Source organism: Oryx dammah, unplaced genomic scaffold, assembly GCF_014754425.2.
Source record: "Oryx dammah isolate SB20612 unplaced genomic scaffold, SCBI_Odam_1.1 HiC_scaffold_28, whole genome shotgun sequence".
In the NCBI taxonomy this organism is placed as follows: domain Eukaryota; kingdom Metazoa; phylum Chordata; class Mammalia; order Artiodactyla; family Bovidae; genus Oryx; species Oryx dammah.
In genome coordinates, this window is record NW_024070212.1 from 57,667,945 (window position 1) to 57,680,018 (window position 12,074).

General features: G+C 37.6%; 1 long non-coding RNA gene across 1 annotated transcript; it reads left to right on the top strand.

Moving 5' to 3' along the window:
* Positions 1-1,772: 1,772 nt before the first annotated feature.
* On the top strand, positions 1,773-11,477 carry LOC120856944. Its single transcript, XR_005719524.1, has 2 exons — positions 1,773-1,968; positions 10,358-11,477. It is a non-coding gene; the product is annotated as an uncharacterized LOC120856944 (long non-coding RNA).
* Positions 11,478-12,074: the final 597 nt, after the last annotated feature.

A 12,074-nucleotide genomic window follows, 5' to 3' on the forward strand; every position in this document is an offset into this window, starting at 1 on the left:
AAGAGCTGTTAATATGAGAAAAGCAAAGCTTTTTATCTAGGAGAAAAGCTGTCCAGGCCAAGGAAACGTTCAGCTCCAAGGCTTCAGTCAGTAGCAAGCCTGGCTTGTTCAGAAAACCTCAGTGAAGCCAGAGGTCAATGAGAGAGGAGAGTCAAGGTGGTGGGAGTGGGTGTGGGAGGTTAGGGTGACAGATTGTGTAAGATTTTGTAAGGACTTTGGCTTTCATGTGAGATGCAGATTTCTTGGAAGATTTTGAGTAAAGGAATGGTGTGATGACATATTTTAAAAGCATCACTCAGATTCTTCTAAGAGTAGACTGTAGGGGAGGGAAAGTGACAGGAGGGGAGAAATGAATGTCTTGAACCGGTGGTACTAGTGGAGGTGGTAAGAAGTGAACAGATTGTTTTGGGAGGTAGAATTCCTGACAATTGAATGAAAGGCATAAGAGAAAGAGAAGAGTCACAGATGACTCCAAGATTTTGACTGAATGACTGGAAGGTTGGAGAGAGAGGTATGGGCTGGAGATCAGAACTGGGGAGTCATCAGCTAATGGATAGTAATTCAAACTATTATAGTGAGTGTAGATAAAGAACTGAAATTGAGAAGAGAATGATGAACTGAACCCTGAAGCAGTCTCACATGAAGAGCTAGAAAGAAAAGGGGAACCTAGTAAAGGAGAATGAGAATGGAAAATCAAGAGAGCAGAGTGTCATGAAAGCGAACATGTTTTCCCAGTGATTAAATTTTGCTATATTCCTCATTCTAATTTTAGGAAAATGACCTCCAAACAGTTCTTTTTGGTTTACTGTCAGCAGTTGATTTTCCAGAAATTACCTTAATTTCAAGTTATATGTTTCAATATTGACATTGGGTGTTTTGATAATCTAATATTTTGGTTTCCATCCTTCATTTTCACCTTTTAAAGTTCTTTTAAACAGGATATTAAAGATATCAAAACTGTAGTTTAGAATACAAACCCCACCAAAACCTTCTACCAAGCTACAAGTCCAGAATTGTGATTAGAAAACAAAAGCTGTCTGTTTAGATCCAAAACTGGATTTGAATTATATAATACAGTAAAAAGGAAAAAATAGTGTGGAGCTAAAAAGTCATTAGCCTACAGGTTTAGCTTCAAGCAGTCATAAAAATATTACTTGGCTTATTTAAAGAGGAATAATCAGATTGTAATTGAGGTGAGGGGGGCAGCAGGAGGAGACAGATTAACCTTTATCTAAAAAACAGACTGAAATATTTTGGAAGTCTCTTCTAGTCTTAATATTTTCTGTCTCTCTACATATAGTACATTCTTTCCTTGTAAAAATAAAATAATCCTGAAGTGGATAACTGTCTTTATTTATTTAGAGGTGCCATACAAGAGCTGTTTATAGAGGCTGCCTTCGTTGTTTGTTGCCTCCCTTGCTTGTTGGTAGTGATAGTTGGATGAGTTGAATAAAATGATTTATATGATCAGAATAGAATTCTTATCTGGAAGAAATCACAGAAGTGTTGACCAATTCCACAAAAGCGTGTTTAATACTACTCAAATGAATAGGGACAGCAAGTGTGATGGAAACAGTGGGCTCTGTGTTCAGATCTGTGTTTAGATTTTGATTCAGTCACATAGGTGCTATAAAATCTCAGTTAAATCAATAATCTCTCTGAGCCTCATTCTCTTCATCTGTTAACTGGTCTAATATTACCACATAGTTTCTTCAGAGAACCCCAGGGACGGGGGAGCCTGGTGGTCTGCCATCCATTGGGTCGCACAGAGTTGGACACGACTGAAGCGACTTAGTAGTAGTTTCTTCAGATAACGTACATTAAAGAAACATACATGTGCAATAAATGTTAACTAGTTATTTTTATTACTTCTAGATCTAGAGGCTAAACTAAACATTGTTGAGGAAAAACATCATGCTTGCCCTCAGGCAGCTCACAGTTTGGAAGAAGATAAAACAGAATTCTAGTGTAAGCATTCAGTAGTGTTCGGTGTTCAGTGCTTCTTAGTTTGAGGTCCATTTCTTCCATGCACTTCTTTTCAGTAACTGCTTTATTGTTTATTATTTTCAGGGCCTACTCCTAATAGAGTATACATTATTTTAAAATAACACATTTAATTTTGATAGTTAATAACTTTTTTTTACTTGATATTTGAGAATACAAATATACATGATATTCCAGAATACCCTGGAATACAACACATGGACACCAGATGAGTTCAGTGGTCCGAACAAATATAACCTAAGATTCTGCTGAGAAAATTTGATCTATGTTTACAATATGACTTAAGCTCTTTACATAACATAAACCATTCCAAAAGTACAAAATATTAGTTTATTGCATGAAGAGAAGGAAATACCAGGTTTAGGGATAAAAATTTTTTTGTTTACAATGTGCTATAACTCTTTAAGAAACACAAAGTAATAAGTTAGTGCTCTCTGAGCTTGAATTATACCATTCAGTTTGTTAATGGTTAAAGAAAAAACAAAATAGAGGCCTCATTTGAATATACTTTTAGACCAAACACTCATAATTGTATAACTAAAACTTTTAAACTGTCCAGATTTGCCCAAAGTCTAACTCTGATCTAAAACTAAAATAGCTTTTTTCAGGTCAGTATGACCTTAAAGCTTCCCAGCAAATTGCTATAGACAGCTAAGCTTACACAGTGCTGCTACCATATAAAGACTGTTTCTGGTAACCAGTCACACACACATCACACACATCACACACACACATGTGCTTCCTCATTCATGCTTTTTAAACTCAGCTGTCACTGCTGCATGCTGAGCTTCTAACGTTTCAGCTCAAAATTTCCCTGTTTTGAGCAGTGTTTCTTGCTTAATAAAATGCTTATATCAAGTAAACCTCTCCAGATTTTCTTTTGACAGGACAATAGAACTATTTCAGAGCTAGTTTCTCATCTGTGAATATTTCCCTGGTATCCAAGACCTGTTTTTGGCAATTAAATTACTTATCTCATAGAAGTTTGAGAAGCCTCTTTTTTTGTTTGTTATATACCTTAAATTGTCTTAGTGACTAATGAAGATGGTAGAGAAGTTATTACAAGAATTTACAGTGTCAATACAACTCTCAGGATGTCAGCTCTCCTTTGAAAGAAGTTAAAAAAGTCAATGAGTAGAATGAATACAACTTTGTGAGGCAATATTAGAGCCACATACACTCCTACCCAAAACTGAATTAGAATACTCAAATATGAGAACTTCTGAAATACTGAAAACCTGGAGATTAATTGTATGGTTAATACTGTCATCTCTATGTACTCCACACTATGAAATAGACATAATGCATATCCTGGCCTTTCCAGAAACCAGAAATATATTAGAAAACCAACAGTTTTCTTCCAGAAGTAAGTCTTTATGGGTTGTAATAATTTCCTTGAGACTTTTAACGGTTTTTCAGTAGACACTAAACTTGGCCATGATAGTGTTGGATGGAAGGACAGTCCTCACTTTATTTTCTGAGTAGTCTTATCCTTAGCATTAAGATGGGCTGTTGGCATAAACAGGGGTTTTTTTTTTTTTCTTTTTTCTGCCTGCTAATTTTGCAGAGTGCATGTAGTTCCACTATATCAGAAATGTTGATACACATTTCTGATCCTTACCAGGAAAACACCACAATAAAAATCCAGTTTCACTAAAATATCATCTCCTAAAGTAATTTCTTGTCGTTTGAGTTCATCACAAAAGCTTTTATTTATATTTTTGTAAGGTATTCAGTGCCTCTGGATGATATTTCTGACTATGGAGCAAGCATAAATATAATTTAAAAATCATCCTCGCATGACTTTTGTATATCTAAGTATTTAGTATTCTGTTGATTGATTCATTCAACAAATATTTATTAAGTCATACTTAATGCCAGATCCTCTGGCTTTTTTAAATATATGTATTTATAGAATTGAAAAACAAAAAGCAACTCCCTGTCCTCAAAGAATTTCAGAGGGGAGAGCCCAAGTACAGAATCAAATCCCCAGAGTATGAGAGGTTCTATGACCATTACCATGTTTTATAATCAAGACCAAATTTCTTCTCACATCTTCTTCAAAGAACCAGATTAGGTGTATTTGCACCTTGTGGTAGCTCAGAATATATTTTCCATAGATGTTAACCCATGTGTTGTGATTAGATCACCCAAACCAGAGATACAAATATCAGTTGTTTACAACCAATACTGTTTATTTCCCCCCACCTTTATGTTCTGATTTTCCATTATCATAGAATTACAATGTGACATAAAATATTTTCTACTGTTACCATTTCACAAACAAAATATAAAAAGCATTCTGATAATTATCAGACACAATGTTAAAAATGAAAGCTGATGGAAGCATAGCCCTTAGCTTAGGCTGAAGTGAAGTGGAGTGAAAGTCACTGCCGTGTCTGACTCCTTGCTACCCCATGGACTGTACAGTCCATGGAATTCTTCAGGCCAGAATACTGAAGTGGTTAGCCTTTTTCTTCTCCAGGGGATCTTCCCAACCCAGGAATCAAACCCAGGTCTCTCACATTGTGGGCGGATTCTTTACCAGCTGAGCCACAAGGGAAACCCATAGCTTAGGGTAGCAGTTTTTAAGCTTTTGCCCTTAAAAATTATTGGGAAATTTTTTTTTTTAATAAATAAAAAGCTTAAAAAGAACTATTGGGGACTCCAAAGAACATTTGTTTATATGCTTTATCAATATTTGCCATGTAGAAAATTTTAATTTCTTCAGTTTTCTTAGAAAAAATTTATTTAAAAATGACAATAAACCAATTATGTGTAATATACACACTTTATGAAAATAAATATATTTTTCCAAACAAAAAGGCCAATGAGAAGTGACATTTTACATGCTTTGCAAATCTCTTTTATGTCTGACTTAATGGGAGATATTATATTTGTATCTAATGTCTGTGTTTAACATATTGTGACATACCATTTTGGTTAAAGAATACAATGAAAAATCTGGCCTCAAACAGGTCTGTGATTGGAAAAGGGAGGAGTGTTTAAGAACTTTAGCAGATAGCCAAGGATGTTCTCTTTGATATTACATTAATATTTGACTAGTAAGTTTTTTAAAGATTGAAAGTGAATGAAAGTCGCTCAGTTGTGTCCAGCTCTTTGCAGCCCCATGGACTGTGTAGTCCATGAAATTTTCCAGGCCAGAGTACTGGAGTGGATAGCCTTTTCCTTCTCCAAGGATCTTCCCAACCCAAGGATCAAACCCAGGTCTCCCGCACTGCAGGTGGATTCTGTACCAGCTGAGCCACAAGGGAAGCCCAAGAATACCAGTGTGGGTAGCCTATCCCTTCTCCAGCAATCTTCCCAACCCAGGAATGGAACCAGGGTCTCCTGCATTGCAGGAGGATTCTTTACCAACTGAGCTATCAGGAATACCCTTAATTTTAAAGATTAATTGCACTGTATAATCTAAAATCATGTCAACAAGCTCTTTATGTTCTATTACCTTAAAATCTATTGGTCTGTTTTGCATTTTGAATGGATCTTTTACTGATGCATGATTTTGTAACATCATCATTCATTGGTCATCTGAAAAATACTGGTTCACTGAGTTATGCATTTCTTCTATAGGTTGACACACTATAGAGTATCAAAAAAGTCACAATGTTGAAATCACTACTAGTCTCATCAGAGAAGTCTTCTGGTACTAGTAAGTTGTCAAGCTTACAGTAGTGAACAGTTTTCTGAAGTTCTGCTTTTGTTGAATAGGGGTTTCTTTTGGCTCCAGGTTACTGATGATAGTGCCCATAATGCAATGCAGGGATAGAAACTGAATTAGGAGACTTGTGAGTAGTGAGGGCCGTTTGTTGATATATACTACCCAGGGCTAGGCCATCTCACTGTTACCTTTTTTCATCTGTGGACCCCTGAAGGTTGCCTGACTTTACCATTGCCACCGTTAGTTAGCTAGAGGCACCTTTTCATTCACCTGAATATATTCTGGGAGTCTACTTACAGATGCAGTCTGAGGGGGGCTTTGTAGGGGTCCTTCTACCCTATTCACTTGTTCAGGATGCATGCTACCATCCCAGCTGTGATGGATCCTCAGGCAGCATCCTGGGAGAGCCACAGTTGATACTATTAGTTGATTCTGACTAAGGTTTCTCTTCCAACCCACTATGGAAAAGAGTACGTTCTCCTAGCCAGTCCTCCTCTTCTTGAGGCAGTCAGCAAACCTTTTCAATTTTTCTGAAGCTTCCTTTTTTTTTTCTCTATAGCAACCAGATGAAATAGATATAAAAGACTTCTTACCCTTTATCCCTTTATAGTCTAAAAGGGATGATGAGGTCTGATAAGGTCTTATATATTGTTGGCCATTGGCTAAAACTTCATTTAGGGGGAATAACAAAAGTCAGTAGCTTTCCTGGAAATTCCATCATAAGAGCCAGGAGGACCTCTGAGACAGAGAGAGTTAAGGAGATGGAAGAACACTCTCAGGAACTGAAGACGTGTTCATGAGATGAGCATTCATGGCAGTGACCTGGGCAGAAACTGCAGAACTGTATTATACTCCTTTGTATTTTTTCCCTAGATCACTCCTACTTACTAGATTAGGGTAAAAAAGTGGAGATTAAAGATAAAAGACCCCTCAGTAAGTGACCAGATTCGAGAAGTTTCCACCGTGTATCAGTGCATGCCAGGGAGATTTCATTGACTTAGTTTCCCTGCAATTATCCCTTTATTCTAAAGACTTGGGTTCAGGATGCAGATTTGAAACTTGCCTTAGTCAAAGGCATTATTTCTTTTTTTGTTTGTTTTTTCTTTCTTTCTTTTTAAATTAGAGTACTCCTTGGAAGGAAAGTTATGACCAACCTAGATAGCATATTCAAAAGCAGAGACATTACTTTGCCAACAAAGGTCTGTCTAGTCAAGGCTATGGTTTTTCCAGTAGTCATGTATGGATGTGAGAGTTGGACTGTGAAGAAAGCTGAGCGCCGAAGAATTGATGCTTTTGAACTGTGTTGTTGGGGAAGACACTTGAGAGTCCCTTGGACTGCAAGGAGATCCAACCAGTCCATTCTAAAGGAGATCAGTCCTGGGTGTTCTTTGGAAGGAATGATGCTAAAGCTGAAACTCCAGCACTTTGGCCACCTCATGAGAACAGATGACTCATTGGAAAAGACTCTGATGCTGGGAGGGATTGGGGGCAGGAGGAGAAGGGGACGACAGATGAGATGGCGGGATGGCATCACCAACTCGATGGACATGAGTCTGAGTGAACTCCGGGAGTTGGTGATGGACAGGGAGGCCTGGTGTGCTGCGATTCATGGGGTCACAAAGGGTCGCAAAGAGTCGGACATGACTGAGTGACTGAACTGATAGGAGCTTTACATTGTTGTATTACTTTCTGCTGTACAGCAAAGTGAATCAGGCACCCAAAGAACTATTTCTATGACAGAGCATTGCTAGGAAGTTCCAAGATTCTTGTATTTGCTAAAATCATCAAAAGGCATATACCTAACCTGAAGTATGATCCATGGCCCAGCAGCAATGCATCATCTGGAAGCTTGATAGAAATGCAGAATCTCAGGGTACACACCTAGACCACCTGAAAAATCCTTAGGTGATCCATAAACACAGCAAAGTTTCAGAAACACTGCTGAAGATGTGTGTTTCATCCCCCAACCCTATTAAGTTTCATTGATCAATCAGAGGCCTTGTTTCAGGCCAAAAACTTATGGTGGGTTTATAATAATTTATTATTGTCAACAAATATTTTAAAAATGATTGAATTGATTGAAGGGAAGATAGACTTGTGAGAACTGCTGTGAAAAGCTCATATCTTTGTGTTATTTTTCTAACTTAGTCCTTGCACAGACATGAAATGAAATTTAATAGATCCCTTATCGGACTGGTAGGCAGCAGATAAATCCAAGGACCTATGATTATACTTACCTCATCAGAACAAAATGGCTTTATTTTTCTTTCATGCAACTATCAACAAAAGTATTCCCAAAGTATATTTCCAGGACCAGCAGCATCCACATCACCTGTGAACTTGTTAGTATGCAAATGCCTGGGCTAGCCCAGACCCTCTGAGTTGGATGCTCTGGGGATAGAACTCAGAAATCTGTATTTTAACAAGCCCTCTGGTAATCCTTGTGCATGCCCAAGTTAGAGACCCATTGGTCTTGACTCATAATTATCTTCTAATATTTGTTCTGTTTTTGTTCAGTTGCTAAGTTGTGTACAGCTCTTTGAGGTTTCCTGGACTGTAGCCCGCTAGGCTCCTCTGTCTATGGGATTCTCCCAGGCAAGAATACTGGAGTGGGTGGCAACCACCTCCAAGGGATCCTTCTCCAAGGGATCTTCCCTACCCAGGGATCAAACCCATGTCTCTTGCATTGGTAAGGGGATTCTTTACCACTGAGCCATCAGGGAAGCCCCCAATACATGTTTAGCAGACTACTTAAGGTTTTATTTCTCTAGTATCTAAGGTAAGTTTCCTTAACTGGGACCCAAGTGAGCCTCTTCTCATGACTTCATTTGGAAAATCTAGGTGTCTACACTAGGTGATAGCAAAAGAATAATCTTATCAAAACGTTCTCATGGATATACCAAAAAAAAAAAAGACCCCAAAACAAAAACCAAACAACAATGACCAAGAGCCCTCTAGAAATGATGGTAGAGCTTGTCTTGATACAATCATATTTAGGTAAATAAAAGAGGTTAATGACTAGCTACAAAATCACACATTTTGCTAAGGTTAAGAATCTGACACTATGGTGTGCCCAGGTGGCACTTGAACACTCAATTTATTTTTATTACTGCTCCACATTAATATTTTGACTGATTAGCCTTATTGCCCAGAAACAGTTGATTTTTTAAATCTCAGCAGTAAGACATTAGACATTCCTATTAAATGCAATGTAGGATATAAGGACTGAATCCTGAAACAGAAAAAGGTATTAGTGTAAATAAATGAAATTAGAATAAATTCCACAGTTTAGTCAATAGTGATATTCCAATGTTGGTTCTTAGTTTTGAAAAATGTACTATGGCAATGTAAAATATTAACATTTAGGGAAACTGGGTAATGGTATATTGGAACACTCTGTATTATTTTTGCAACATCCTGTAAATCTAACATTATTCCAGAATAAAAAGATTTTTTTTTTAAATGTCTCCCTGACCCTTCACTTAGTAAAGCTGTAGCAGTATTACCAGGTAAAATAAATTAAAGAACTGCTCTCCACCAACCCAGACTACCCATTTGTTAAGTAGACCAATGTTGTTTAATTTATTTTGTTGGGATGCCAGCAAAGCTACTAGCAGTCACAAAACACGTTTACTAAATATATAGGACAGGCAGTTACAGCCAGAAAGGTGCTTCTTTTATTCTCCATTTCTTGAACTTCTGTGTACAGAGTTTCCACTTGAGTACTTTGTGCTTGGTGATCTGTTGTGTTAATAATAATCCTTAAATCATTTCATGATGACTGTTCCCATCCACCCCCGCCCTCCTCCAGAGCACTTAAGGCAGTGTGGTGCAGGAAGTAGGCTTTCAGAGCTCAGATTTCTCTGACTAACTGACTGACTCAGTGTGCCACCTGTAATTATATTTTAAAATTTAATCAGGGCAGTTCTAGGAACTCAAGGGATAAAGTAAAAATCAGCTATTCAAGTTAGGTTTGCATAAATTGTCTAGAGTGAATAGACTTCATCAAAACTTGTCAAAATGGAGAATTCATCAGTAGGAACCAGAATATCAGAAATTTAAATCATCCCTATGAAATACGCTTAAGACTGAAGGTGAATAGTTCGTTGTGAAGTTATCATTTCTAAAATAAATTTTGAGCTGAACGGAAAGTTACCAGTCTTAACTTTTGTGCTTTTTGAAAATTGTGTTTTGTTTTTTAAAGTAATCAAGGATCACAAATATTATCTTGTTCTGGTCATTGATATGTGTTAAGAAATTCTAAAAAAGGCTTGTAATAGAAGGAACCATTACCTCCCCAGTCTTCCTTACTAGTATCTATGTAAAATAAAAACCAAAGCTGTTTTAAAATACTAGGAATTATGATACAACTAACCTTAGATAGTCTCAAAGTATTTCTGATATAGCATCTCAGTCCTCCTAAAATTCCTATAAGTAGGTGCAAGGCAGGCATTTTCACCATTTTTCCAGTGGGAAAATGGAAATTCAAAGAGATTTAAAACAGCATCCAGATTAAGCTATGAATTATTAGTCCATACACTACGTACAGTGTACTGTACGTAGCTAATTTACCATGGGTCATGCCTTTCGGTCCATATGACTTAGAGTAAATGATTAACTGAACACAACCCCATACAGCTGCATATAACTCATTTTCTTTTCTTGACTCTGCAGTGAATTCTCAGGAACAAAGCCCTTGATGAAGTCAAATGTGGATCCTGTAATAGAGGCAGATACATGAAGTTTGAAACAGTGAATGTGAAAGCAATATTTGTTTTTCATTTAATTATTTCAAACCATGTTTTCTCTTGTGGAGATGATAGAGCTTAATAGATTTTTGGCAAAATGAATTTAAGCAAGATTATATATATATATATACACATATATATTTGATGTATTGTTTCCCATATCTTCCCTGATGGCTCAGATGGTAAAGCGGCTGCCTGCAATGCGGGAGATCCGGGTTCCATCCCTGGGTCGGGAAGATCCCCTGGAGAAGGAAATGGCAACCCACTCCAGTATTCTTGCCTGGAAAATTCCATAGACTGAGAAGACTGGTAGGCTACAGGCCATGGGGTCGCAAAGAGTCGGACACAACTGAGCGATTTCATTTTCACTTTCCCATATTTGTAACTAAAAAGAGATTTAACCTCAGGGGTTCCCAGTTGTAAAAAGTGGGAAAGAATTATCTTTATGCTTTCCTGACATAATAAATTGAAAATTATTTGGGTGACACAATAACAAAATTATTGGTCAGAAGCCAGGAAAATTTCTCTTCCAGATTTCTTCCTCAGGAACAAAATAGTTTTCAAAGACCTGAATAAGGGGCTTCTCTGGTGGCTCAGTGGTAAGGAATCTGCCTGCCAGTGAAGGAGACACAAGTTCGATTTCTGGTCTGGGAAGATCCCACATGGCAGTGGAGCAGCTAAGCCCACGCACCACAGCTATGGAACCCGGGAGTCACAGCTACTGAGTTACTGTGCGGCACCTACTGAAAGCCGCGTGCCCTGGAGCCCATGCTGCACAACAAGAGAAGCCACCACAAAGAGAAGCCCATGGAGCACCACAACGAGAGAGTAGCTCCCACACTTCGCAACTAGAAAAAAGTCCGTGCAGCATCGAAGACCCAGCGTAGCCAAAAGTAAACAAATAAATAAAATTATTTTTATAAATGCCTGAGTAAGATTTTACTTTCACACCATTCACGGGGAGATTTAGTGCCTTCTTGCATTGTACAAAATGAAGATGCACCTAGTGTACTGTACGTAGCTAATGAAAGATGTCATCTATTTAATATTGTATTTCAAATTAACATGGCTTTCCTGGTGGTAAAGAATCTGTCTGCCGGTGCAGGAGACGCAGGTTCAATCCCTGGGTCAGGAAGATCCCCTGGAGGAGGAAATGGCAACCCACTCCAGTATTCTTGCCTGGAGAATTCTGTGGACAGAGGAGCCTGGCAGGCTACAATCCACGGGATCCAAAGAGTTGGGCGTAAAAGAGTTGGACGTGACTGATCGACTAATGCTTTCACACTTTCACTTTCAAATTAACAGAAACATTGCTACAATTGTTTTGAAACTAACATCTAAAATAGATTGCTCAGGTTTGATGTTCTAGATAAGAAAATACAGTGTGTTATCTTCTCCAGAGGATGATTGTATTGTCATATCAAACACTTAAATAGTCATGGCATTGATTTTTAGGCATCTTTATTAAAAATGGAAGTCTTCCTAAACTTAGAAATGTGTTTAATGAATATAGCACATTTAGTCCATATAAACTATTAAGTAAGATTGTTCTAGTACTCATTCATTCATTCTATAAATAATACAGAATACTATAGATATACTATAGAATACTATTCACTCTATACTATACTTTCCAGAGTAAG